We start from the raw sequence: 27,118 nt of genomic DNA, 5'->3' as shown, positions 1-27,118 counted from the left end.
CTTTGCATCCCTCTCTTGATCCTCTGCATCACTCACTTGAGCCTCTGCAACACTCTTTTCAGCCTCTGCATCACTCTCTTGAGGCCTCTGCATCACTTGCTTAAGCCTCTGCATCCCTCTTTTGAGCCTCTGCATTACTCTCTCGAACCTCTGCATCACTCTCTTGATCGTCTGCATCACTCTCTTGAGCCTCTGCATCACTCTCTAGAGCCTCTGCATCACTCTCTTCAGCTTCTGCATCACTCTCTTAAGCCTCTGCTTCCCTCTCTTGATCCTCTGCATTACTCTCCTGAGCATCTGCATCCCTCTCTTGAGCCTCTGCATCACTCTCTTGAGCCTCTGCATCACCCTCTTAAGCCTCTGCATCTCTTTTTTGAGCCTCTGCATCACTTTCTTAAGCATCTGCATCCCTCTCTTGAGCGTCTGCATCACTCTCTTGACCTCCTGAATCCCTCTCATGAACATTTGCATCCCTCTCCTGAGCCTTTGCATCACTCTCTTAAGCCTCTGCATCCCTCTTTTGAGCCTCTGCGTCACTCTCACGAGCCTCTGCATCCCTCTCTTGTGCCTCTGCATCCCTCTCTTTAGCGTCTGTATCCCTGGCTTGATCTCCTGCATCCCTCTCATGAGCCTCTGCATCCCTCTCTCGAGCCTTTGCATCACTCTCTTAAGCCTCTGCATCCCTCTGTTGAGCCTCTGCATCACTCTCAAGAGCCTCTGCATCCCTCTCTTGTGCCTCTGCATCCCTCACTTGAGCCTCTGCATCCCTCTCTTGAGGATCTGCATCTCTCTCTTGTGCCTCTGCATCCCTCTCTTGAGCCTCTGCATCCCTCTCTTAAGCCTCTGCATCACGCTCTTAAGCCTCTGAATCACTCTCTTGAGCCTCTGCATCACTCACTTAAGCCTTTGCATCTCTCTTTTCAGCCTCTGCATCACTCTCTTGAGCCTCTGAATCACTCTCTTGAGACTCTGCATCCCTCTCTTGAGCCTCTGCATCACTCTTTTCAGCCTCTTCATCCCTCTCTTGAGCCTCTGCAACACTCTCTTCAGCCTCTGCATCACTCTCTTAAGCCTCTGAATCCCTCTCTTGAGCCTCTGCATCCCTCTCTTGAGCCACTGCATCCCTCTCTTTAGCCGCTGCATCACTCTCTTAAGCCTTTGCATCACTCTCTAGAGCCTCTGCATCACTCTTTTCAGCCTCTGCATCACTATGTTAAGCCTTTACTTCCTTCTCTTGAACCTCTTCATCACTCTTTTGAGCCTCTGCATCACTCTCTTTATCTTCTGCATCACTCTCTTGAGCCTGTGCATCACTCTCTTGAGCCTGTGCATCACTCTCTTGAGCCTCTGCATCACTCTCTTACGCCTCTGCATCCCTCTCTTGATCCTCTGCTTCACTCTCTTGAGCATCTGCATCATTCTCTTGAGCCTCTGCATCCCACTCTTAAGCCTCTACATCATTCTCTTGAGCCTCTGCATCACTCTCTTGAGCCTCTGCATCACTCTCTTAAGCCTCTGCCTTTCCCTCTTGAGCCGCTGCGTCATTCTCTGAAGCCTCAGCATCCCTCTCTTGAGCCTTTTGCAGCACTCTCTTTAGCCTCTGCATCATTCTCTTGAGCCTCTGCAACCCTCTCTTAAGCCATATGCATCACTCTCTTGAGCCTCTGCATCCCTCTATTAAGCCTCTGCCTCACTCTCTTGACCCTCTGCATCCTTCTCTTAAGCCTCTGCGTAATTCTCTCGAGCCCCTGCATCATTCACTAGAGCCTCTGCATCCCTCTCTTAAGCCTCTACATCATTCTCTTGTGCCTCTGTATCACTCTCTTCAACCTCTGCATCACTCTCTTAAGCCTTTGCATCTCTCTTTTCAGCTTCTGCATCACTCTCTTTAGCCTCTGCATCACTCTCTTGAGCCTCTACATCCCTCTCTTGAGCCTCTGCTTCTCTCTCTTAAGCCTCTGCATCACTCTCTAGAGCCTCTGCATCCCTCTCCTAAGCCTTTGCAACACTCTCTTCAGCATCTGCATCACTCTCTTAAGCCTCTGCATCCCTCTCTTGATCCTCTGCATCACTCTCTTGAGCCTCTGCATCCCTCTCTAATGCACCTGCATCACTCTCTTAAGCCTCTGCATCATTCTCTTAAGCCTCTGCATCACTATCTTACGCCTCTGCATCATTCTCCTCAGTCTCTGCATCACTCTCCTGATTCTCTGCATCACTCTTTTAAGCTTCTGCATCATTCTCCTCAGCCTCTGCATCCCACTCTTAAGCCTTTGTATCACTCTCTTGAGCCTCTGCATCACTCTCTTCAGCCTTTGCATCCCTCTCTTAAGCCTCTACATCATTTTGTTCAGCATCTGCATTCCTCTCTTAAACCTCTGCATCACTCTCTTGACCCTCTGCATCCCTCTCTTTAGCCTCTGCATCATTCTCTTGAGCCCCTGCATCATTCACTAGAGCCTCTGCGTCCCTCTCCTAAACCTCTACATCATTTGCAGGCGATGAGTCACAATAACGTTGCTGAAGTATGTTGACCAGACCACACACTAGAAATTGAAGAGACGACGACGTTTCGGTCCGTCCTGGACCATTCTCAAGTCGATTGTGACTCTACATCATTCTCTTGTGCCTCTGCATCACTCTTTTGAACATCTGCATCACTCTCTTAAGCCTTTGCATCTCTCTTTTCAGCTTCTGCATCACTCTCTTTAGCCTCTGCATCACTCTCTTGAGCCTCTACATCCCTCTCTTGAGCCTCTGCATCTCTCTCATAAGCCTCTGCATCACTCTCTAGAGCCTCTGCATCCCTCTCCTAAGCCTCTGCAACACTCTCTTCAGCCTCTGCATCACTCTCTTAAGCCTCTGCATCTTTCTCTTGATCCTCTGCATCACTCTCTTGTGTCTCTGCATCACTCTCTTGAGCCTCTGCAACACTCTCTTCAGCCTCTGCATCACTCTCGTAAGGCCTCTGCATCACTCACTTAAGCCTCTGAATCCCTCTTTTGAGCCTCTGAATCCCTCTTTTGAGCCTCTGCATCACTCTCTCGAGCCTCTGCATCACTCTCTTGATCCTCTGCATCACTCTCTTGAGCCTCTGCATCACTCTCTAGAGCCTCTGCATCACTCTCTTCAGCTTCTGCATCACTCTCTTTATCCTCTGCTTCCCTCTCTTGATCCTCTGCATCACTCTCCTGAGCTTCTGCATCCCTCTCTTGAGCCTCTGCATCACTCTCTTGAGCCTCTACATCACACTCTTAAGCCTCTGCATCTCTTTTTTGAGCCTCTGCATCACTTTCTTAAGCATCTGCATCCCTTTCTTGAGCATCTGCATCACTCTTTTGAACTCCTGAATCCCTCTCATGAGCATTGGCATCCCTCTCCTGAGCCTTTGCATCACTCTTTTAAGCCTCTGCATCCCTTTCTTGATCCTCTGCATCACTCTCTTGAGCATTTGCATCATTCTCTTGAGCCTCTGCATCCCACTCTTAAGCCTCTACATCATTCTCTTGAGCCTCTGCATCACTCTCTTTAGCCTCTGCATCACTCTCTTTACCCTCTGCATCCCTCTCTTAAGCCTCTGCATCCTTTTCTTGAGCCCCTGCATCATTCACTAGAGCCTTTGTATCCCTCTCTTAAGCCTCTACATGATTCTCTTGTGCCTCTGCATCACTCTCTTGAACCTCTGCATCACTCACTTAAGCCTTTGCATCTCTCTTTTCAGCCTCTGCATCACTCTCTTGAGCCTCTGCATCACTCTCTTGAGCCTCTACATCCCTCTCTTGAGCCTCTGCAACCCTCTCTTAAGCCTCTGCATCACTCTCTTGTGCCTTTGCATCACTCTCTTGAGCCTCTGCATCCTTCTCCTAAGCCTCTGCAACACTCTCTTCAGCCTCTGCATCACTCTCTTAAGCCTCTGCATCCCTCTCTTGATCCTTTGCATCCCTCTCTTGATCCTCTGCATCACTCACTTGAGCCTCTGCAACACTCTTTTCAGCCTCTGCATCACTCTCTTGAGGCCTCTGCATCACTTGCTTAAGCCTCTGCATCCCTCTTTTGAGCCTCTGCATTACTCTCTCGAACCTCTGCATCACTCTCTTGATCGTCTGCATCACTCTCTTGAGCCTCTGCATCACTCTCTAGAGCCTCTGCATCACTCTCTTCAGCTTCTGCATCACTCTCTTAAGCCTCTGCTTCCCTCTCTTGATCCTCTGCATTACTCTCCTGAGCATCTGCATCCCTCTCTTGAGCCTCTGCATCACTCTCTTGAGCCTCTGCATCACCCTCTTAAGCCTCTGCATCTCTTTTTTGAGCCTCTGCATCACTTTCTTAAGCATCTGCATCCCTCTCTTGAGCGTCTGCATCACTCTCTTGACCTCCTGAATCCCTCTCATGAACATTTGCATCCCTCTCCTGAGCCTTTGCATCACTCTCTTAAGCCTCTGCATCCCTCTTTTGAGCCTCTGCGTCACTCTCACGAGCCTCTGCATCCCTCTCTTGTGCCTCTGCATCCCTCGCTTTAGCGTCTGTATCCCTGGCTTGATCTCCTGCATCCCTCTCATGAGCCTCTGCATCCCTCTCTCGAGCCTTTGCATCACTCTCTTAAGCCTCTGCATCCCTCTGTTGAGCCTCTGCATCACTCTCAAGAGCCTCTGCATCCCTCTCTTGTGCCTCTGCATCCCTCACTTGAGCCTCTGCATCCCTCTCTTGAGGATCTGCATCTCTCTCTTGTGCCTCTGCATCCCTCTCTTGAGCCTCTGCATCCCTCTCTTAAGCCTCTCCATCACGCTCTTAAGCCTCTGAATCACTCTCTTGAGCCTCTGCATCACTCACTTAGGCCTTTGCATCTCTCTTTTCAGCCTCAGCATCACTCTCTTGAGCCTCTGAATCACTCTCTTGAGACTCTGCATCCCTCTCTTGAGCCTCTGCATCACTCTTTTCAGCCTCTTCATCCCTCTCTTGAGCCTCTGCAACACTCTCTTCAGCCTCTGCATCACTCTCTTAAGCCTCTGAATCCCTCTCTTGAGCCTCTGCATCCATCTCTTGAGCCTCTGCATCACTCTCTTTAGCCTCTGCATCACTCTCTTAAGCCTCTGCATCACTCTCTAGAGCCTCTGCATCACTCTCTTCAGCCTCTGCATCACTCTGTTAAGCCTCTGCTTCCTTCTCTTGAACCTCTTCATCACTCTTTGAGCCTCTGCATCACTCTCTTGATCTTCTGCGTCACTCTCTTGAGCCTGTGCATCACTCTCTTGAGCCTGTGCATCACTCTCTTGAGCCTCTGCATCACTCTCTTACGCCTCTGCATCCCTCTCTTGATCCTCTGCTTCACTCTCTTGAGCATCTGCATCATTCTCTTGAGCCTCTGCATCCCACTCTTAAGCCTCTACATCATTCTCTTGAGCCTCTGCATCACTCTCTTGAGCCTCTGCATCACTCTCTTAAGCCTCTGCCTTTCCCTCTTGAGCCGCTGCATCACTCTCTTCAGCCTCTGCATCACTCTCTGGAGCCTCAGCATCCCTCTCTTGAGCCTTTTGCAGCACTCTCTTTAGCCTCTGCATCATTCTCTTGAGCCTCTGCATCCCTCTCTTAAGCCATATGCATCACTCTCTTGAGCCTCTGCATCCCTCTATTAAGCCTCTGCATCACTCTCTTGACCCTCTGCATCCCTCTCTTAAGCCTCTACATCATTCTCTTGAGCCCCTGCATCATTCACTAGAGCCTCTGCATCCCTCTCTTAAGCCTCTACATCATTCTCTTGTGCCTCTGCATCACTCTCTTCAACCTCTGCATCACTCTCTTAAGCCTTTGCAACTCTCTTTTCTGCTTCTGCATCACTCTCTTTAGCCTCTGCATCACTCTCTTGAACCTCTACATCCCTCTCTTGAGCCTCTGCATCTCTCTCTTAAGCCTCTGCATCACTCTCTAGAGCCTCTGCATTCCCTCTCCTAAGCCTCTGCAACACTCTCTTCAGCCTCTGCATCACTCTCTTAAGCCTCTGCATCCCTCTCTTGATCCTCTGCATCACTCTTTTGAGTCTCTGCATCACTCTCTTGAGCGTCTGCAACACTCTCTTCAGCCTCTGCATCACTCTCTTCAGCCTCTGCATCACTCTCTTAAGGCCTCTGCATCACTCACTTAAGCCTCTGAATCCCTCTTTTGAGCCTCTGAATCCCTCTTTTGAGCCTCTGCATCACTCTCTCGAGCCTCTGCATCACTCTCTTGATCCTCTGCATCACTCTCTTGAGCCTCTGCATCACTCTCTAGAGCCTCTGCATCACTCTCTTCAGCTTCTGCATCACTCTCTTAAGCCTCTGCTTCCCTCTCTTGATTCTCTGCATCACTCTCCTGAGCTTCTGCATCCCTCTCTTGAGCCTCTGCATCACTCGCTTGAGCCTCTGCATCCTTCTCCTGAGCCTCTGCATCACTCTCAAGAGCCTCTGCATCCCTCTCTTGTGCCTCTGCATCCCTCACTTGAGCCTCTGCTTCCCTCTTTTGAGGATCTGCATCTCTCTCTTGAGCCTCTGCATCCCTCTCTAAAGCCTCTGCATCACTCTCTTAAGCCTCTGCATCACGCTCCTAAGCCTCTGAATCACTCTCTTTAGCCTCTGCATCACTCTCTTGAGCCTCTACATCCCTCTCTTGAGCCTCTGCATGATCCTCTTAAGCCTCTGCATCACTCTCTTGATCCTCTGCATCCCTCTCTTAAGCCTCTGCATCATTCTCTTGAGCCCCTGCATCATTCACTAGAGCCTCCGCATCCCTCTCTTAATCCTCTACATCATTCTCTTGTGCCTCTGCATCACTCTCTTGAACCTCTGCATCACTCACTTAAGCCTTTGCATATCTCTTTTCAGCCTCTGCATCACTCTCTTGAGCCTCTGCAACATTCTCTTGAGCCTCTACATCCCTCTCCTGAGCCTCTGCATCCCTCTCTTAAGCCTCTGCATCACTCTCTTGAGCCTTTGCGTCACTCTCTTGAGCCTCGGCATCCCTCTCGTAAGCCTCTGCAACACTTTCTTCAGCCTCTGCATCACTCTCTTAACCCTCTGCATCCCTCTCTTGATGCTCTGCATCACTCTCTTGAGCCTCTGCATCACTCTCTTGAGCCTCTGCAACACTCTTTTCAGCCACTGCATCACTCTCTTGAGGCCTCTGCATCACTCACTTAAGCTTCTGAATCCCTCTTTTGAGCCTCTGCATCACTCTCTCGAGCCTCTGCATCACTCCCTTGATCCTCTGCGTTACTCTCTTGAGCCTCTGCATCACTTTCTAAAGCCTCTGCATCACTCTCTTCAGCTTCTGCATCACTCTCCTAAGCCTCTGCTTCCCTCTCTTGATCCTCTGCATCACTCTCCTGAGCCTCTGCATCCCTCTCTTGAGTCTCTGCATCACTCTCTTGAGCCTCTGCATCACCCTCTTAAGCCTCTGCATCTTTTTTTTGAGCCTCTGCATCACTTTCTTAAGCATCTGCATCCCTTGCTTGAGCGTCTGCATCACTCTCTTGAACTCCTGAATCCCTCTCATGAGCATTTGCATCCCTCTCCTGAGCCTTTGCATCACTCTCTTAAGCCTCTGCATCCCTCTCTTGTGCCTCTGCATCCCTCACTTGAACCTCTGCATCCCTCTCTTGAGCCCCTGCATCCCTCTCTAAAGCCTCTGCATCAATCTCTTAAGCCTCTGCATCACTCTCGTAAGCCTCTGAATCACGCTCTTTAGCCTCTGCATCCCTCGCTTGAACTCCTGCATCATTCACTAGAGCCTCTGCATCCCTCTCTTGAGCCTCTACATCATTCTCTTGTGCCTCTGCATCACTCTCTTGAACCTCTGCATCACTCACTTAAGCCTGTTCATCTCTTTTTCAGCCTCTGCATCACTCTCTTGAGCCTCTGCATCACTCTCTTGAGCCTCTACATCCCTCTCTTGAGCCTCTGCATCCCTCTCTTAAGCCTCTGCATCACTCTCTTGAGCCTCTGCATCCCTCTCTTAAACCTCTGCATCCCTCTCTTGATCCTCTGCATCACTCTCTTGAGCCTCTGCATCACTCTCCTGAGCCTCTGCAACACTCTCTTCAGCCTCTGCATCACTCTCTTGAAGCCTCTGCATCACTCACTTAAGCCTCTGAATCCCTCTTTTGAGCCTCTGCATCACTCTCTCGAGCCTCTGCATCACTCTCTTGATCCTCTGCATCACTCTCTTGAGCCTCTGCATCACTCTCTAGAGCCTCTGCATCACTCTCTTCAGCTTCTGCATCACTCTCTTAAGCCTCTGCTTCCCTCTCTTGATCCTCTGCATCACTCTCCTGAGCCTATGCATCCCTCTCTTGAGTCTCTGCATCACTCTCTTGAGCCTCTGCATCACCCTCTTAAGCCTCTGCATCTCTTTTTTGAGCCTCTGCATCACTTTCTTAAGCTTCTGCATCCCTTTCTTGAGCGTCTGCATCACTCTCTTGAACTCCTGAATCCCTCTCAGGAGCATTTGCATCCCTCTCCTGAGCCTTTGCATCACTCTTCTCCTGAGCCTCTGCATCCCTCTCTTGAGCCTCTGAATCCCTCTCTTGAGCCTCTGCATCACTCTCCTGAGCCTCTGCATCACTCTCTTCATCCTCTGCATCCCTCGTTTGAGCATCTGCATCCCTCGTTTGAGCTTCTGCATCATTCTCTTGGGCCCCCTGCATCCCTCTTGTGAGCCTCTGCATCACTCTATTGAGCCTCTGCATCACCCTCCTATGCCTCTGCATCCCTATTTCGAGCCTCTGCATCACTTTCTTAAGCCTCTGCATCCCTTTCTTGAGCCTCTGCATCGCTCTCTTGAACTCATGCATACCTTTCATGAGCCTCTGCATCCCTCTCCGGAGCCTTTGCATCACTCCCCTAAGCCTCTGAATCCCTATGTTGAGCCTCAGCATCCCTCTTATGATCCTCTGCATCCCTCTCTTGAGCTTTTGCATCACTCTCTTAAGCCTCTGCATCACTCACTTTAGTCTCTTAATCCCTCTCTTAAGCCTCTGCATCACTCTCCTGATCCTCTGCATCACTCTTTTAAGCTTCTGCATCATTCTCCTAAGCCTCTGCATCCCTCTCTTAAGCCTTTGTATCACTCTCTTGAGACTCTGCATCACTCTCTTCAGCCTCAGCATCCCTCTCTTAAGCCTCTGCATCATTTTGTTCAGCCTCTGCATTCCTCTCTTAAGCCTCTGCATCACTCTCTTGACCCTCTGCATCCCTCTCTTAAGCCTCAGAATCATTCTCTTGAGGCCCTGCATCATTCACTAGAGCCTCTGCATCCCTCTCCTAAGCCTCTACATCATTCTCTAGTGCCTCTGCATCACTCTCTTGAACCTCTGCATCACTCTCTTAAGCCATTGCATTTCTCTTTTCAGGCTCTGCATCACTCTCTAGAGCCTCTGCATCACTCTCGTAAGCCTCTGAATCACTCTTTTGAGCCTCTGCATCACTCTCATAAGCCTCTGCATCCCTCTCTTAAGCCTCTGCATCACTCTATTAAGCCTCTGCATCACTCTCTAGAGCCTCTGCATCACTCTCGTCAGCCTCTGCATCACTCTGTTAAGCCTCTGCGTCCTTCTCTTGAACCTCTGTATCACTCTTTTGATCCTCTGCATCACTCTCTTGATCTTCTGCATCACTCTCTTGAGCCTCTGTATCACTCTCTTTAGCCTGTGCATCACTCTTTTGAGCCACTGCATCACTCTCGTAAGCCTCTGCATCCCTCTCTTGATCCTCTGCATCACTCTCTTGAGCACCTGCATCATTCTCTTGAGCCTCTGCATCCCACTCTTAAGCCTCTACATCATTCTCTTGAGCCTCTGCATCACTCTCTTGAGCCTCTGCATCACTCTCTTGAGCCTCTACATCCCTCTCCTAAGCCTCTGCAACACTCTCTTCAGCCTCTGCATCACTCTCTTAAGCCTCTGCATCCCTCTCTTGATCCTCTGCATCACTCTATTGAGCCTCTGCATCACTCTCTTGAGCCTCTGCAACACTCTCTTCAGCATCTGCATCACTCTCTTGAGGCCTCTGCATCACTCATTTAAGCCTCTGAATCCCTCTTTTGAGCCTCTGCATCACTCTCTCGAACCTCTGCATCACTCTCTTGATCCTCTGCATCACTCTCTTGAGCCTCTGCATCACTCTCTAGAGCCTCTGCATCACTCTCTTCAGGTTCTGCATCACTCTCTTAAGCCTCTGCTTCCCTCTCTTGATCCTCTGCATCACTCTCCTGAGCCTCTGCATCTCTCTCTTGAGCCTTTGCATCACTCTCTTGAGCCTCTGCATCACCCTCTTAAGCCTATGTATCTCTTTTCTGAGCCTCTGCATCACTTTCCTAAGCATCTGCATCCCTTTCTTGAGCGTCTGCATCACTCTCTTGACCTCGTGAATCCCTCTCATGAGCATTTGCATCCCTCTCATGAGCCTCTGCTTACCTCTCTCGAGCCTTTGCATCACTCTCCTGAGCCTCTGCATCACTCTCTTAAGCCTCTGCTTCCCTCTCTTGATCCTCTGCATCACTCTCCTGAGCCTCTGCATCTCTCTCTTAAGCCTCTGCATCCCTCTGTTGAGCCTCTGCATCACTTTCAAGAGCCTCTGCATCCCTCTCTTGTGCCTCTGCATCTCTCTCTTGAGCCTCTGCATCCCTCTCTTGAGCCTCTGCATCCCTCTCTAATGCGCCTGCATCACTCTCTTAAGCCTCTGCATCATTCTCTTAAGCCTCTGCATCACTATCTTACGCCTCTGCATCATTCTCCTCAGTCTCTGCATCACTCTCCTGATTCTCTGCATCACTCTTTTAAGCTTCTGCATCATTCTCCTCAGCCTCTGCATCCCACTCTTAAGCCTTTGTATCACTCTCTTGAGCCTCTGCATCACTCTCTTCAGCCTTTGCATCCCTCTCTTAAGCCTCTACATCATTTTGTTCAGCATCTGCATTCCTCTCTTAAACCTCTGCATCACTCTCTTGACCCTCTGCATCCCTCTCTTTAGCCTCTGCATCATTCTCTTGAGCCCCTGCATCATTCACTAGAGCCTCTGCGTCCCTCTCCTAAACCTCTACATCATTTGCAGGCGATGAGTCACAATAACGTTGCTGAAGTATGTTGACCAGACCACACACTAGAAATTGAAGAGACGACGACGTTTCGGTCCGTCCTGGACCATTCTCAAGTCGATTGTGACTCTACATCATTCTCTTGTGCCTCTGCATCACTCTTTTGAACATCTGCATCACTCTCTTAAGCCTTTGCATCTCTCTTTTCAGCTTCTGCATCACTCTCTTTAGCCTCTGCATCACTCTCTTGAGCCTCTACATCCCTCTCTTGAGCCTCTGCATCTCTCTCATAAGCCTCTGCATCACTCTCTAGAGCCTCTGCATCCCTCTCCTAAGCCTCTGCAACACTCTCTTCAGCCTCTGCATCACTCTCTTAAGCCTCTGCATCTTTCTCTTGATCCTCTGCATCACTCTCTTGTGTCTCTGCATCACTCTCTTGAGCCTCTGCAACACTCTCTTCAGCCTCTGCATCACTCTCGTAAGGCCTCTGCATCACTCACTTAAGCCTCTGAATCCCTCTTTTGAGCCTCTGAATCCCTCTTTTGAGCCTCTGCATCACTCTCTCGAGCCTCTGCATCACTCTCTTGATCCTCTGCATCACTCTCTTGAGCCTCTGCATTTCTCTCGAGCCTCTGCATCACTCTCTTCAGCTTCTGCATCACTCTCTTTATCCTCTGCTTCCCTCTCTTGATCCTCTGCATCACTCTCCTGAGCTTCTGCATCCCTCTCTTGAGCCTCTGCATCACTCTCTTGAGCCTCTACATCACACTCTTAAGCCTCTGCATCTCTTTTTTGAGCCTCTGCATCACTTTCTTAAGCATCTGCATCCCTTTCTTGAGCATCTGCATCACTCTTTTGAACTCCTGAATCCCTCTCATGAGCATTGGCATCCCTCTCCTGAGCCTTTGCATCACTCTTTTAAGCCTCTGCATCCCTTTCTTGATCCTCTGCATCACTCTCTTGAGCATTTGCATCATTCTCTTGAGCCTCTGCATCCCACTCTTAAGCCTCTACATCATTCTCTTGAGCCTCTGCATCACTCTCTTTAGCCTCTGCATCACTCTCTTTACCCTCTGCATCCCTCTCTTAAGCCTCTGCATCCTTTTCTTGAGCCCCTGCATCATTCACTAGAGCCTTTGTATCCCTCTCTTAAGCCTCTACATGATTCTCTTGTGCCTCTGCATCACTCTCTTGAACCTCTGCATCACTCACTTAAGCCTTTGCATCTCTCTTTTCAGCCTCTGCATCACTCTCTTGAGCCTCTGCATCACTCTCTTGAGCCTCTACATCCCTCTCTTGAGCCTCTGCAACCCTCTCTTAAGCCTCTGCATCACTCTCTTGTGCCTTTGCATCACTCTCTTGAGCCTCTGCATCCTTCTCCTAAGCCTCTGCAACACTCTCTTCAGCCTCTGCATCACTCTCTTAAGCCTCTGCATCCCTCTCTTGATCCTTTGCATCCCTCTCTTGATCCTCTGCATCACTCACTTGAGCCTCTGCAACACTCTTTTCAGCCTCTGCATTACTCTCTTGAGGCCTCTGCATCACTTGCTTAAGCCTCTGCATCCCTCTTTTGAGCCTCTGCATTACTCTCTCGAACCTCTGCATCACTCTCTTGATCGTCTGCATCACTCTCTTGAGCCTCTGCATCACTCTCTAGAGCCTCTGCATCACTCTCTTCAGCTTCTGCATCACTCTCTTAAGCCTCTGCTTCCCTCTCTTGATCCTCTGCATTACTCTCCTGAGCATCTGCATCCCTCTCTTGAGCCTCTGCATCACTCTCTTGAGCCTCTGCATCACCCTCTTAAGCCTCTGCATCCCTCTTTTGAGCCTCTGCGTCACTCTCACGAGCCTCTGCATCCCTCTCTTGTGCCTCTGCATCCCTCTCTTTAGCGTCTGTATCCCTGGCTTGATCTCCTGCATCCCTCTCATGAGCCTCTGCATCCCTCTCTCGAGCCTTTGCATCACTCTCTTAAGCCTCTGCATCCCTCTGTTGAGCCTCTGCATCACTCTCAAGAGCCTCTGCATCCCTCTCTTGTGCCTCTGCATCCCTCACTTGAGCCTCTGCATCCCTCTCTTGAGGATCTGCATCTCTCTCTTGTGCCTCTGCATCCCTCTCTTGAGCCTCTGCATCCCTCTCTTAAGCCTCTGCATCACGCTCTTAAGCCTCTGAATCACTCTCTTGAGCCTCTGCATCACTCACTTAAGCCTTTGCATCTCTCTTTTCAGCCTCTGCATCACTCTCTTGAGCCTCTGAATCACTCTCTTGAGACTCTGCATCCCTCTCTTGAGCCTCTGCATCACTCTTTTCAGCCTCTTCATCCCTCTCTTGAGCCTCTGCAACACTCTCTTCAGCCTCTGAATCACTCTCTTAAGCCTCTGAATCCCTCTCTTGAGCCTCTGCATCCCTCTCTTGAGCCACTGCATCCCTCTCTTTAGCCGCTGCATCACTCTCTTAAGCCTTTGCATCACTCTCTAGAGCCTCTGCATCACTCTCTTCAGCCTCTGCATCACTATGTTAAGCCTTTACTTCCTTCTCTTGAACCTCTTCATCACTCTTTTGAGCCTCTGCATCACTCTCTTTATCTTCTGCATCACTCTCTTGAGCCTGTGCATCACTCTCTTGAGCCTGTGCATCACTCTCTTGAGCCTCTGCATCACTCTCTTACGCCTCTGCATCCCTCTCTTGATCCTCTGCTTCACTCTCTTGAGCATCTGCATCATTCTCTTGAGCCTCTGCATCCCACTCTTAAGCCTCTACATCATTCTCTTGAGCCTCTGCATCACTCTCTTGAGCCTCTGCATCACTCTCTTAAGCCTCTGCCTTTCCCTCTTGAGCCGCTGCGTCATTCTCTGAAGCCTCAGCATCCCTCTCTTGAGCCTTTTGCAGCACTCTCTTTAGCCTCTGCATCATTCTCTTGAGCCTCTGCAACCCTTTCTTAAGCCATATGCATCACTCTCTTGAGCCTCTGCATCCCTCTATTAAGCCTCTGCCTCACTCTCTTGACCCTCTGCATCCTTCTCTTAAGCCTCTGCGTAATTCTCTCGAGCCCCTGCATCATTCACTAGAGCCTCTGCATCCCTCTCTTAAGCCTCTACATCATTCTCTTGTGCCTCTGCATCACTCTCTTCAACCTCTGCATCACTCTCTTAAGCCTTTGCATCTCTCTTTTCAGCTTCTGCATCACTCTCTTTAGCCTCTGCATCACTCTCTTGAGCCTCTACATCCCTCTCTTGAGCCTCTGCTTCTCTCTCTTTAGCCTCTGCATCACTCTCTAGAGCCTCTGCATCCCTCTCCTAAGCCTTTGCAACACTCTCTTCAGCATCTGCATCACTCTCTTAAGCCTCTGCATCCCTCTCTTGATCCTCTGCATCACTCTCTTGAGCCTCTGCATCCCTCTCTAATGCGCCTGCATCACTCTCTTAAGCCTCTGCATCATTCTCTTAAGCCTCTGCATCACTATCTTACGCCTCTGCATCATTCTCCTCAGTCTCTGCATCACTCTCCTGATTCTCTGCATCACTCTTTTAAGCTTCTGCATCATTCTCCTCAGCCTCTGCATCCCACTCTTAAGCCTTTGTATCACTCTCTTGAGCCTCTGCATCACTCTCTTCAGCCTTTGCATCCCTCTCTTAAGCCTCTACATCATTTTGTTCAGCATCTGCATTCCTCTCTTAAACCTCTGCATCACTCTCTTGACCCTCTGCATCCCTCTCTTTAGCCTCTGCATCATTCTCTTGAGCCCCTGCATCATTCACTAGAGCCTCTGCGTCCCTCTCCTAAACCTCTACATCATTTGCAGGCGATGAGTCACAATAACGTTGCTGAAGTATGTTGACCAGACCACACACTAGAAATTGAAGAGACGACGACGTTTCGGTCCGTCCTGGACCATTCTCAAGTCGATTGTGACTCTACATCATTCTCTTGTGCCTCTGCATCACTCTTTTGAACATCTGCATCACTCTCTTAAGCCTTTGCATCTCTCTTTTCAGCTTCTGCATCACTCTCTTTAGCCTCTGCATCACTCTCTTGAGCCTCTACATCCCTCTCTTGAGCCTCTGCATCTCTCTCATAAGCCTCTGCATCACTCTCTAGAGCCTCTGCATCCCTCTCCTAAGCCTCTGCAACACTCTCTTCAGCCTCTGCATCACTCTCTTAAGCCTCTGCATCTTTCTCTTGATCCTCTGCATCACTCTCTTGTGTCTCTGCATCACTCTCTTGAGCCTCTGCAACACTCTCTTCAGCCTCTGCATCACTCTCGTAAGGCCTCTGCATCACTCACTTAAGCCTCTGAATCCCTCTTTTGAGCCTCTGAATCCCTCTTTTGAGCCTCTGCATCACTCTCTCGAGCCTCTGCATCACTCTCTTGATCCTCTGCATCACTCTCTTGAGCCTCTGCATCACTCTCTAGAGCCTCTGCATCACTCTCTTCAGCTTCTGCATCACTCTCTTTATCCTCTGCTTCCCTCTCTTGATCCTCTGCATCACTTTCCTGAGCTTCTGCATCCCTCTCTTGAGCCTCTGCATCACTCTCTTGAGCCTCTACATCACACTCTTAAGCCTCTGCATCTCTTTTTTGAGCCTCTGCATCACTTTCTTAAGCATCTGCATCCCTTTCTTGAGCATCTGCATCACTCTTTTGAACTCCTGAATCCCTCTCATGAGCATTGGCATCCCTCTCCTGAGCCTTTGCATCACTCTTTTAAGCCTCTGCATCCCTTTCTTGATCCTCTGCATCACTCTCTTGAGCATTTGCATCATTCTCTTGAGCCTCTGCATCCCACTCTTAAGCCTCTACATCATTCTCTTGAGCCTCTGCATCACTCTCTTTAGCCTCTGCATCACTCTCTTTACCCTCTGCATCCCTCTCTTAAGCCTCTGCATCCTTTTCTTGAGCCCCTGCATCATTCACTAGAGCCTTTGTATCCCTCTCTTAAGCCTCTACATGATTCTCTTGTGCCTCTGCATCACTCTCTTGAACCTCTGCATCACTCACTTAAGCCTTTGCATCTCTCTTTTCAGCCTCTGCATCACTCTCTTGAGCCTCTGCATCACTCTCTTGAGCCTCTACATCCCTCTCTTGAGCCTCTGCAACCCTCTCTTAAGCCTCTGCATCACTCTCTTGTGCCTTTGCATCACTCTCTTGAGCCTCTGCATCCTTCTCCTAAGCCTCTGCAACACTCTCTTCAGCCTCTGCATCACTCTCTTAAGCCTCTGCATCCCTCTCTTGATCCTTTGCATCCCTCTCTTGATCCTCTGCATCACTCACTTGAGCCTCTGCAACACTCTTTTCAGCCTCTGCATCACTCTCTTGAGGCCTCTGCATCACTTGCTTAAGCCTCTGCATCCCTCTTTTGAGCCTCTGCATTACTCTCTCGAACCTCTGCATCACTCTCTTGATCGTCTGCATCACTCTCTTGAGCCTCTGCATCACTCTCTAGAGCCTCTGCATCACTCTCTTCAGCTTCTGCATCACTCTCTTAAGCCTCTGCTTCCCTCTCTTGATCCTCTGCATTACTCTCCTGAGCATCTGCATCCCTCTCTTGAGCCTCTGCATCACTCTCTTGAGCCTCTGCATCACCCTCTTAAGCCTCTGCATCTCTTTTTTGAGCCTCTGCATCACTTTCTTAAGCATCTGCATCCCTCTCTTGAGCGTCTGCATCACTCTCTTGACCTCCTGAATCCCTCTCATGAACATTTGCATCCCTCTCCTGAGCCTTTGCATCACTCTCTTAAGCCTCTGCATCCCTCTTTTGAGCCTCTGCGTCACTCTCACGAGCCTCTGCATCCCTCTCTTGTGCCTCTGCATCCCTCGCTTTAGCGTCTGTATCCCTGGCTTGATCTCCTGCATCCCTCTCATGAGCCTCTGCATCCCTCTCTCGAGCCTTTGCATCACTCTCTTAAGCCTCTGCATCCCTCTGTTGAGCCTCTGCATCACTCTCAAGAGCCTCTGCATCCCTCTCTTGTGCCTCTGCATCCCTCACTTGAGCCTCTGCATCCCTCTCTTGAGGATCTGCATCTCTCTCTTGTGCCTCTGCATCCCTCTCTTGAGCCTCTGCATCCCTCTCTTAAGCCTCTCCATCACGCTCTTAAGCCTCTGAATCACTCTCTTGAGCCTCTGCATCACTCACTTAGGCCTTTGCATCTCTCTTTTCAGCCTCAGCATCACTCTCTTGAGCCTCTGAATCACTCTCTTGAGACTCTGCATCCCTCTCTTGAGCCTCTGCATCACTCTTTTCAGCCTCTTCATCCCTCTCTTGAGCCTCTGCAACACTCTCTTCAGCCTCTGCATCACTCTCTTAAGCCTCTGAATCCCTCTCTTGAGCCTCTGCATCCATCTCTTGAGCCTCTGCATCACTCTCTTTAGCCTCTGCATCACTCTCTTAAGCCTCTGCATCACTCTCTAGAGCCTCTGCATCACTCTCTTCAGCCTCTGCATCACTCTGTTAAGCCTCTGCTTCCTTCTCTTGAACCTCTTCATCACTCTTTGAGCCTCTGCATCACTCTCTTGATCTTCTGCGTCACTCTCTTGAGCCTGTGCATCACTCTCTTGAGCCTGTGCATCACTCTCTTGAGCCTCTGCATCACTCTCTTACGCCTCTGCATCCCTCTCTTGATCCTCTGCTTCACTCTCTTGAGCATCTGCATCATTCTCTTGAGCCTCTGCATCCCACTCTTAAGCCTCTACATCATTCTCTTGAGCCTCTGCATCACTCTCTTGAGCCTCTGCATCACTCTCTTAAGCCTCTGCCTTTCCCTCTTGAGCCGCTGCATCACTCTCTTCAGCCTCTGCATCACTCTCTGGAGCCTCAGCATCCCTCTCTTGAGCCTTTTGCAGCACTCTCTTTAGCCTCTGCATCATTCTCTTGAGCCTCTGCATCCCTCTCTTAAGCCATATGCATCACTCTCTTGAGCCTCTGCATCCCTCTATTAAGCCTCTGCATCACTCTCTTGACCCTCTGCATCCCTCTCTTAAGCCTCTACATCATTCTCTTGAGCCCCTGCATCATTCACTAGAGCCTCTGCATCCCTCTCTTAAGCCTCTACATCATTCTCTTGTGCCTCTGCATCACTCTCTTCAACCTCTGCATCACTCTCTTAAGCCTTTGCAACTCTCTTTTCTGCTTCTGCATCACTCTCTTTAGCCTCTGCATCACTCTCTTGAACCTCTACATCCCTCTCTTGAGCCTCTGCATCTCTCTTTTAAGCCTCTGCATCACTCTCTAGAGCCTCTGCATTCCCTCTCCTAAGCCTCTGCAACACTCTCTTCAGCCTCTGCATCACTCTCTTAAGCCTCTGCATCCCTCTCTTGATCCTCTGCATCACTCTTTTGAGTCTCTGCATCACTCTCTTGAGCGTCTGCAACACTCTCTTCAGCCTCTGCATCACTCTCTTCAGCCTCTGCATCACTCTCTTAAGGCCTCTGCATCACTCACTTAAGCCTCTGAATCCCTCTTTTGAGCCTCTGAATCCCTCTTTTGAGCCTCTGCATCACTCTCTCGAGCCTCTGCATCACTCTCTTGATCCTCTGCATCACTCTCTTGAGCCTCTGCATCACTCTCTAGAGCCTCTGCATCACTCTCTTCAGCTTCTGCATCACTCTCTTAAGCCTCTGCTTCCCTCTCTTGATCCTCTGCATCACTCTCCTGAGCTTCTGCATCCCTCTCTTGAGCCTCTGCATCACTCGCTTGAGCCTCTGCATCCTTCTCCTGAGCCTCTGCATCACTCTCAAGAGCCTCTGCATCCCTCTCTTGTGCCTCTGCATCCCTCACTTGAGCCTCTGCTTCCCTCTTTTGAGGATCTGCATCTCTCTCTTGAGCCTCTGCATCCCTCTCTAAAGCCTCTGCATCACTCTCTTAAGCCTCTGCATCACGCTCCTAAGCCTCTGAATCACTCTCTTTAGCCTCTGCATCACTCTCTTGAGCCTCTACATCCCTCTCTTGAGCCTCTGCATGATCCTCTTAAGCCTCTGCATCACTCTCTTGATCCTCTGCATCCCTCTCTTAAGCCTCTGCATCATTCTCTTGAGCCCCTGCATCATTCACTAGAGCCTCCGCATCCCTCTCTCAATCCTCTACATCATTCTCTTGTGCCTCTGCATCACTCTCTTGAACCTCTGCATCACTCACTTAAGCCTTTGCATATCTCTTTTCAGCCTCTGCATCACTCTCTTGAGCCTCTGCAACATTCTCTTGAGCCTCTACATCCCTCTCTTGAGCCTCTGCATCCCTCTCTTAAGCCTCTGCATCACTCTCTTGAGCCTTTGCGTCACTCTCTTGAGCCTCTGCATCCCTCTCGTAAGCCTCTGCAACACTTTCTTCAGCCTCTGCATCACTCTCTTAACCCTCTGCATCCCTCTCTTGATGCTCTGCATCACTCTCTTGAGCCTCTGCATCACTCTCTTGAGCCTCTGCAACACTCTTTTCAGCCACTGCATCACTCTCTTGAGGCCTCTGCATCACTCACTTAAGCTTCTGAATCCCTCTTTTGAGCCTCTGCATCACTCTCTCGAGCCTCTGCATCACTCCCTTGATCCTCTGCGTTACTCTCTTGAGCCTCTGCATCACTTTCTAAAGCCTCTGCATCACTCTCTTCAGCTTCTGCATCACTCTCCTAAGCCTCTGCTTCCCTCTCTTGATCCTCTGCATCACTCTCCTGAGCCTCTGCATCCCTCTCTTGAGTCTCTGCATCACTCTCTTGAGCCTCTGCATCACCCTCTTAAGCCTCTGCATCTTTTTTTTGAGCCTCTGCATCACTTTCTTAAGCATCTGCATCCCTTGCTTGAGCGTCTGCATCACTCTCTTGAACTCCTGAATCCCTCTCATGAGCATTTGCATCCCTCTCCTGAGCCTTTGCATCACTCTCTTAAGCCTCTGCATCCCTCTCTTGTGCCTCTGCATCCCTCACTTGAACCTCTGCATCCCTCTCTTGAGCCCCTGCATCCCTCTCTAAAGCCTCTGCATCAATCTCTTAAGCCTCTGCATCACTCTCGTAAGCCTCTGAATCATGCTCTTTAGCCTCTGCATCCCTCGCTTGAACTCCTGCATCATTCACTAGAGCCTCTGCATCCCTCTCTTGAGCCTCTACATCATTCTCTTGTGCCTCTGCATCACTCTCTTGAACCTCTGCATCACTCACTTAAGCCTGTTCATCTCTCTTTTCAGCCTCTGCATCACTCTCTTGAGCCTCTGCATCACTCTCTTGAGCCTCTACATCCCTCTCTTGAGCCTCTGCATCCCTCTCTTAAGCCTCTGCATCACTCTCTTGAGCCTCTGCATCCCTCTCTTAAACCTCTGCATCCCTCTCTTGATCCTCTGCATCACTCTCTTGAGCCTCTGCATCACTCTCCTGAGCCTCTGCAACACTCTCTTCAGCCTCTGCATCACTCTCTTGAAGCCTCTGCATCACTCACTTAAGCCTCTGAATCCCTCTTTTGAGCCTCTGCAACACTCTCTCGAGCCTCTGCATCACTCTCTTGATCCTCTGCATCACTCTCTTGAGCCTCAGCATCACTCTCTAGAGCCTCTGCATCACTCTCTTCAGCTTCTGCATCACTCTCTTAAGCCTCTGCTTCCCTCTCTTGATCCTCTGCATCACTCTCCTGAGCCTCTGCATCCCTCTCTTGAGTCTCTGCATCACTCTCTTGAGCCTCTGCATCACCCTCTTAAGCCTCTGCATCTCTTTTTTGAGCCTCTGCATCACTTTCTTAAGCTTCTGCATCCCTTTCTTGAGCGTCTGCATCACTCTCTTGAACTCCTGAATCCCTCTCAGGAGCATTTGCATCCCTCTCCTGAGCCTTTGCATCACTCTTCTCCTGAGCCTTTGCATCACTCTCTTGAGCCTCTGCATCCCTCTCTTGAGCCTCTGCGTCACTCTCAAGAGCCTCTGCATCCCTCTCATGTGCCTTTGCATCCCTCACATGAACCTCTGCATCCCTCTCTTGAGCCCCTACATCCCTCTCTTGAGCCTCTACATCCCTCTCTTGTGCCTCGGCATCCCTCTCTAAAGCCTCTGCATCAATCTCTTAAGCCTCTGAATCATTGTCGTAAGCCTCCGAATCACGCTCTTTAGCCTCTGTATCCCTCGCTTGAACTCCTGCATCCCTCTCATGAGCCTCTGCATCCCTCTCTCGAGCCTTTGCGTCACTCTCTTAAGCCTCTGCATCCCTTTGTTGACCCTCTGCATCACTCTCAAGAGCCTCTGTATCCCTCTCTTGTGCCTCTGCATCCCTCACTTGAGCCTCTGCATCCCTCTCTTGAGGACCTGCATCTCTCTCTTGAGCCTCTGCATCCCTCTCTTGAGCCTCTGCATCCCTCTCTAAAGCCTCTGCATCACTCTCTTAAGCCTCTGCATCACGCTCTTAAGCCTCTGAATCACTCTCTTGAGCCTCTGCATCACTCTCTTGAGCCTCTGCATCACTCTCTTGAGCCTCTGAATCATCCTCCTATGCCTCTGCATCTCTCTCTTGATCCTCTGCATCCCTCTCCTAAGCCTCTACCTCACTCTCTTAAGCCTCTGCATCACTCTCGTAAGCCTCTGCATCACTTTCTTAAGCATCTGCATCCCTTTCTTGAGCGTCTGCATCACTGTCTTGAACTCCTGAATCCCTCTCATGAGCATTTGCATCCCTCTCCTGAGCCTTTGCAACACTCTCTTAAGCCTCTGCATCCCTCTGTTGAACCTCTGCATCACTCTCAAGAGCCTCTGTATCCCTCTCTTGTGCCTCTGCATCCCTAACTTGAGCCTCTGCATCCCTCTCTTGAGGATCTGCATCTCTCTATTGAGCCTCTGCATCCCTCTCTTGAGCCTCTGCATCCCTCTCTAAAGCCTCTGCATCACTCTCTTAAGCCTCTGCATCACGCTCTTAAGCCTCTGAATCACTCTCTTGAGCCTCTGCATCCCTCTCTTGAGCCTCTGCATCACTCTTTTCAGCCTCTTCATCCCTCTCCTGAGCCTCTGCAACACTCTCTTCAGCCTCTGCATCACTCTCTTAAGCCTCTGAATCCCTCTCTTGAGGCCTCTGCATAACTCTCTCGAGCCCCTGCATCACTTTCTTGATCCTCTGCATCACTCTCGTAAGCCTCTGAATCACTATCATGGGCCTCTGCATCCCTCTCTTGAGCCTCTGCATCCCTCTCTTAAGCCTCTGCATCATTCTCTTAATTAAGCCTCTGCATCACTCTCTAGAGCCTCTGCATCACTCTCTTCAGCCTCTGCTTCACTTTGTTAAGCCTCTGCTTCCTTCTCTTGATCCTCTGCATCACTCTTTTGAGCCTCTGCATCACTCTCTTGATCTTCTGCATCACTCTCTTGAGCCTCTGCTTCCCTCTTTTGAGGATCTGCATCTCTCTCTTGAGCCTCTGCATCCCTCTCTAAAGCCTCTGCATCACTCTCTTAAGCCTCTGCATCACGCTCCTAAGCCTCTGAATCACTCTCTTTAGCCTCTGCATCACTCTCTTGAGCCTCTACATCCCTCTCTTGAGCCTCTGCATGATCCTCTTAAGCCTCTGCATCACTCTCTTGATCCTCTGCATCCCTCTCTTAAGCCTCTGCATCATTCTCTTGAGCCCCTGCATCATTCACTAGAGCCTCCGCATCCCTCTCTTAATCCTCTACATCATTCTCTTGTGCCTCTGCATCACTCTCTTGAACCTCTGCATCACTCACTTAAGCCTTTGCATATCTCTTTTCAGCCTCTGCATCACTCTCTTGAGCCTCTGCAACATTCTCTTGAGCCTCTACATCCCTCTCTTGAGCCTCTGCATCCCTCTCTTAAGCCTCTGCATCACTCTCTTGAGCCTTTGCGTCACTCTCTTGAGCCTCTGCATCCCTCTCGTAAGCCTCTGCAACACTTTCTTCAGCCTCTGCATCACTCTCTTAACCCTCTGCATCCCTCTCTTGATGCTCTGCATCACTCTCTTGAGCCTCTGCATCACTCTCTTGAGCCTCTGCAACACTCTTTTCAGCCACTGCATCACTCTCTTGAGGCCTCTGCATCACTCACTTAAGCTTCTGAATCCCTCTTTTGAGCCTCTGCATCACTCTCTCGAGCCTCTGCATCACTCCCTTGATCCTCTGCGTTACTCTCTTGAGCCTCTGCATCACTTTCTAAAGCCTCTGCATCACTCTCTTCAGCTTCTGCATCACTCTCCTAAGCCTCTGCTTCCCTCTCTTGATCCTCTGCATCACTCTCCTGAGCCTCTGCATCCCTCTCTTGAGTCTCTGCATCACTCTCTTGAGCCTCTGCATCACCCTCTTAAGCCTCTGCATCTTTTTTTTGAGCCTCTGCATCACTTTCTTAAGCATCTGCATCCCTTGCTTGAGCGTCTGCATCACTCTCTTGAACTCCTGAATCCCTCTCATGAGCATTTGCATCCCTCTCCTGAGCCTTTGCATCACTCTCTTAAGCCTCTGCATCCCTCTCTTGTGCCTCTGCATCCCTCACTTGAACCTCTGCATCCCTCTCTTGAGCCCCTGCATCCCTCTCTAAAGCCTCTGCATCAATCTCTTAAGCCTCTGCATCACTCTCGTAAGCCTCTGAATCATGCTCTTTAGCCTCTGCATCCCTCGCTTGAACTCCTGCATCATTCACTAGAGCCTCTGCATCCCTCTCTTGAGCCTCTACATCATTCTCTTGTGCCTCTGCATCACTCTCTTGAACCTCTGCATCACTCACTTAAGCCTGTTCATCTCTCTTTTCAGCCTCTGCATCACTCTCTTGAGCCTCTGCATCACTCTCTTGAGCCTCTACATCCCTCTCTTGAGCCTCTGCATCCCTCTCTTAAGCCTCTGCATCACTCTCTTGAGCCTCTGCATCCCTCTCTTAAACCTCTGCATCCCTCTCTTGATCCTCTGCATCACTCTCTTGAGCCTCTGCATCACTCTCCTGAGCCTCTGCAACACTCTCTTCAGCCTCTGCATCACTCTCTTGAAGCCTCTGCATCACTCACTTAAGCCTCTGAATCCCTCTTTTGAGCCTCTGCATCACTCTCTCGAGCCTCTGCATCACTCTCTTGATCCTCTGCATCACTCTCTTGAGCCTCAGCATCACTCTCTAGAGCCTCTGCATCACTCTCTTCAGCTTCTGCATCACTCTCTTAAGCCTCTGCTTCCCTCTCTTGATCCTCTGCATCACTCTCCTGAGCCTCTGCATCCCTCTCTTGAGTCTCTGCATCACTCTCTTGAGCCTCTGCATCACCCTCTTAAGCCTCTGCATCTCTTTTTTGAGCCTCTGCATCACTTTCTTAAGCTTCTGCATCCCTTTCTTGAGCGTCTGCATCACTCTCTTGAACTCCTGAATCCCTCTCAGGAGCATTTGCATCCCTCTCCTGAGCCTTTGCATCACTCTTCTCCTGAGCCTTTGCATCACTCTCTTGAGCCTCTGCATCCCTCTCTTGAGCCTCTGCGTCACTCTCAAGAGCCTCTGCAACCCTCTCATGTGCCTTTGCATCCCTCACATGAACCTCTGCATCCCTCTCTTGAGCCCCTACATCCCTCTCTTGAGCCTCTACATCCCTCTCTTGTGCCTCGGCATCCCTCTCTAAAGCCTCTGCATCAATCTCTTAAGCCTCTGAATCATTGTCGTAAGCCTCCGAATCACGCTCTTTAGCCTCTGTATCCCTCGCTTGAACTCCTGCATCCCTCTCATGAGCCTCTGCATCCCTCTCTCGAGCCTTTGCGTCACTCTCTTAAGCCTCTGCATCCCTTTGTTGACCCTCTGCATCACTCTCAAGAGCCTCTGTATCCCTCTCTTGTGCCTCTGCATCCCTCACTTGAGCCTCTGCATCCCTCTCTTGAGGACCTGCATCTCTCTCTTGAGCCTCTGCATCCCTCTCTTGAGCCTCTGCATCCCTCTCTAAAGCCTCTGCATCACTCTCTTAAGCCTCTGCATCACGCTCTTAAGCCTCTGAATCACTCTCTTGAGCCTCTGCATCACTCTCTTGAGCCTCTGCATCACTCTCTTGAGCCTCTGAATCATCCTCCTATGCCTCTGCATCTCTCTCTTGATCCTCTGCATCCCTCTCCTAAGCCTCTACCTCACTCTCTTAAGCCTCTGCATCACTCTCGTAAGCCTCTGCATCACTTTCTTAAGCATCTGCATCCCTTTCTTGAGCGTCTGCATCACTGTCTTGAACTCCTGAATCCCTCTCATGAGCATTTGCATCCCTCTCCTGAGCCTTTGCAACACTCTCTTAAGCCTCTGCATCCCTCTGTTGAACCTCTGCATCACTCTCAAGAGCCTCTGTATCCCTCTCTTGTGCCTCTGCATCCCTAACTTGAGCCTCTGCATCCCTCTCTTGAGGATCTGCATCTCTCTATTGAGCCTCTGCATCCCTCTCTTGAGCCTCTGCATCCCTCTCTAAAGCCTCTGCATCACTCTCTTAAGCCTCTGCATCACGCTCTTAAGCCTCTGAATCACTCTCTTGAGCCTCTGCATCCCTCTCTTGAGCCTCTGCATCACTCTTTTCAGCCTCTTCATCCCTCTCCTGAGCCTCTGCAACACTCTCTTCAGCCTCTGCATCACTCTCTTAAGCCTCTGAATCCCTCTCTTGAGGCCTCTGCATAACTCTCTCGAGCCCCTGCATCACTTTCTTGATCCTCTGCATCACTCTCGTAAGCCTCTGAATCACTATCATGGGCCTCTGCATCCCTCTCTTGAGCCTCTGCATCCCTCTCTTAAGCCTCTGCATCATTCTCTTAATTAAGCCTCTGCATCACTCTCTAGAGCCTCTGCATCACTCTCTTCAGCCTCTGCTTCACTTTGTTAAGCCTCTGCTTCCTTCTCTTGATCCTCTGCATCACTCTTTTGAGCCTCTGCATCACTCTCTTGATCTTCTGCATCACTCTCTTGAGCCTCTGCATCACTCTCTTGAGCCTGTGCATCACTCTCGTGAGCATCTGCATCACTCTCGTGAGCCTCTGCATCACTCTCTTAAGCCTCTGCATCCCTCTCTTAATGCTCTGCATCACTCTCTTGAGCATCTCCATCATTCTCTTGAGCCTCTACATCCCTCTCTGAAGCCTCAACATCATTCTCCTGAGCCTCTGCATCACTCTCCTGAGCCTCTGCATCACTCTCTTGACCCTCTGCTTCCCTCTCATAATCCTCTGCATCACTCTCCTGAGCCTCTGCGTCCCTCTCTTGAGCCTCTGCATCACTGTCTTGAGCCTCTGCATCACCCTCTTAAGCCTCTGCATCTCTTTTTTGAGCCTCTGCATCACTTTCTTAAGCATCTGCATCCCTTGCTTGAGCGTCTCCCTTGAACTCCTGAATCCGTCTCATGAGCATTTGCATTCCTCTCCTGAGCCTTTGCATAACTCTCTTAAGCCTCAGCATCCCTCTTTTGAGCCTCTGCGTCACTCTCAAGAGCCTCTGCATCCCTCTCTTGTTCCTCTGCATCCCTCACTTGAGCCTCTGCATCCCTCTCTTGAGCCCAAGCATCCCTCTCTTGAGCCTCTGCATCCCTCTCTTGAGCCTCGGCATCCCTCTCTTAAGCCTCTGCATCAATCTCTTAAGCCTCTGCATCACTCTCGTAAGCCTCTAAATCACGCTCTTTAGCCTCTGTATCCCTCGCTTGAACTCCTGCATCCCTCTCATGAGCCTCTGCATCCCTCTATCGAGCCTTTGCATCACTCTCTTAAGCCTCTGCATCCCTCTGTTGAGCCTCTGCATCACTCTCAAGAGCCTCTGTATCCCTCTCTTGTGCCTCTGCATCCTTCACTTGAGCCTCTGCATCCCTCTCTTGAGGATCTGCATCTCTCTCTTGAGCCTCTGCATCCCTCTCTTGAGCGTCTGCATCCCTCTCTAAAGCCTCTGCATCACTCTCTTAAGCCTCTGCATCACGCTCCTAAGCCTCTGAATCACTCTCTTGAGCCTCTGCATCACTCTCGTGAGCCTCTGCTTCATCCTCCTAAGCCTCTGCATCACTCTCTTGATCCTCTGCATCCCTCTCCTAAGCCTCTACCTCACTCTCTTAAGCCTCTGCATCACTCTCGTAAGCCTCTGAATCACTCTCTTGAGACTCTGCATCCCTCTCTTGAGCCTCTGCAACACTC

The sequence above is a fragment of the Procambarus clarkii genome, chromosome 36 (genome assembly GCF_040958095.1).
Source record: "Procambarus clarkii isolate CNS0578487 chromosome 36, FALCON_Pclarkii_2.0, whole genome shotgun sequence".
Taxonomy (NCBI): Eukaryota; Metazoa; Arthropoda; class Malacostraca; order Decapoda; family Cambaridae; genus Procambarus; species Procambarus clarkii.
The sequence above is the reverse complement of the archived record's forward strand: the minus strand, read 5'-3'. Positions refer to the sequence as shown.